We start from the raw sequence: 2,209 nt of genomic DNA on the forward strand, positions 1-2,209 counted from the left end.
AGGTGTATTACACAAACCAAAAGGCATGCGTCTGTAGGCAAATGTGCCATATGGACAAGTGAACGTAGTCTTTTCCTGATCATTTGGGTGGATAGGGATTTGGAAAAATCCGCTATACCAATCAAGGAAACAGTAGTAGGGATGATTGGCTAATCGTTCTAACATTTGATCAATGAAAGGAAGCGGGAAATGATCTTTCCTAGATGCAGCATTAAGTTTTCTGTAATCAATGCACATCCTATGGCCAGTGATAGTCCTAGTGGGGATCAATTCATCTTTTTCATTTTTATCACTGTAATCCCTCCTTTCTTAGGTACGCAATGCACTGGGGATACCCAAGTACTATCAGAGATAGGATAGATAACCCCAGCATTCAACAGTTTAAGAATTTCTTTTTTCACAACTTCCTTAAGGTTAGGATTTAATCTCTTTTGAGGTTGAATACTAGAGTATGATTCATTTTCCAGATTGATCCTATGCATGCAGAGACTAGGTGAGATCCCCTTGATATCATATATGGAATAACCTACGGCCCTTCTATATTTTCTAAGCTCAGTGACTAGCAACTCTAATTCCTCATTACTCAAACTAGCATTCACAATGACAGGATAAGTAGAGTTGGATCCAAGGAATATATACCTCAGTCCTGAGGGTAGCGGTTTGAGCTCAACCTTGGGAGCTTTTAACTCTGACCAGTCATCATCAGCCGCATTGACAGGGTCAACAGCTGGGTGAGTGATCGGGCTGCCACTGACTTCTTCCTCTACTGAGCATACCTCCTTGACAGACTCATCCAATTCTTCAAAACGTTCTGAATCCTCAGTTGCCTTGTAGGTATCCAGTAACGTTTCGTAGACCTTTGTCTCAGCATGAAGAAATCCATCTGATCCATTCATTGTCAAAGCTGTCTTGAGATGATCCTCCTCAGCAAGTTCTTCTAAAAGTTCATCAGCTAGCTGATCCATCTCCTCTATCCAGAACACCTTGCCATCGATTGTTGGTTTCTTCATAGACTCCTTGATGTCAAATGTCATCTTGAAATCTTCTCCCAAGCATAGGTCTATCTTTCCCTTCTTAACATCAATGATAGCTCCAGCAGTGGCTAGGAATGGTCTTCCAAGAATCAGGGGATCCTTAGGCTCTTCATCCATTTCCAAAACAACAAAATCTGTAGGGACTTCGACAACACCAATCCTTATTGGTAAGTCTTCCAAAAGTCCATGCGGGAGCCTCACTGATCTGTCAGCTAGAATAAGAGATATGTTGCATGCCTTGTATCTTGTGAATCCTAAACGCTTAGCCACAGACAACGGTATTAGACTCACAGAAGCTCCAAGATCACATAAGCATCTGCTGAAAGATAGGGGGCCTAGTGAGCAGGGTAGTGTGAAAGATCCAGGATCTTTAAGCTTCAAGGGAGTGATCTTCTTCTGGATAATGGCACTGCATTCATGACTCAATATCACCATTCCCTGGTCTTCTTTTGTTCTCTCCATAACCAAATCTTTGAGGAACTTCTGATAAGGAGGGACAAGTGCGAATGCATCCAGCAATGGCATTCTCAACTCAATCTCTCTCAATTGCTTTTCAAATAAAGCCTTATACTTCTCAGCTTGCTGCTTTTTGAATCGTCCTGGAAATGGTAGAGGTGGTTTGTATGGTGGGGGAACGTATCTCGCAGGCTTATCCTTGGATGCTGCAGGTGTTTCAGCATGTTTCTCAGCAGGTTGAGGAGCTTCTTCAGGTACGACTTCTGATTCTTCCAAAGGAACAACCGGATCTTCATTCTGACATACATCCTCCCCTTCCAAGTCTTCACTGTCCTCAGTGACTACAACAGGTCCCTGTCTGGGAGGCAAGTTTTTACCGCTCCTCAGCGTGATGGCATGAGCAAACTCCTTAGGATTCTGAACAGCTTTTCTTGGGAGTTGGCCCGGCTTTGGGGCAGAAGTAGAAGCAGTTTTACCCTCCATATACTTGATCTTGGAATTCAGAGTCTCAATCTTCATGTTCAGATCATTGTATGAGCAGTCCAATCTCTGAGTCAGCTCAGCAAACTTCTTAGCATTGTCCATGGAGCCACTTGCTTGTCCCTGTAGGAGTTGCTGAAGCATGTTTTTCATGTCCTGATCTGGTGTCTCAGGAGGAGGAGCGTGTTGAGGTTGGAATCCTGGTGGTGGTCCTGCTGGAGGTTGGTAACCTTGCTGAA

General features: G+C 43.6%; 1 pseudogene; it reads right to left on the minus strand.

Moving 5' to 3' along the window:
* LOC111829419 overlaps nucleotides 1-2,209 on the minus strand; it is a 5,604-nt pseudogene that overhangs the window by 2,159 nt on the left and 1,236 nt on the right.

Source organism: Capsella rubella, unplaced genomic scaffold, assembly GCF_000375325.1.
Source record: "Capsella rubella cultivar Monte Gargano unplaced genomic scaffold, Caprub1_0 scaffold_7, whole genome shotgun sequence".
Taxonomy (NCBI): domain Eukaryota; kingdom Viridiplantae; phylum Streptophyta; class Magnoliopsida; order Brassicales; family Brassicaceae; genus Capsella; species Capsella rubella.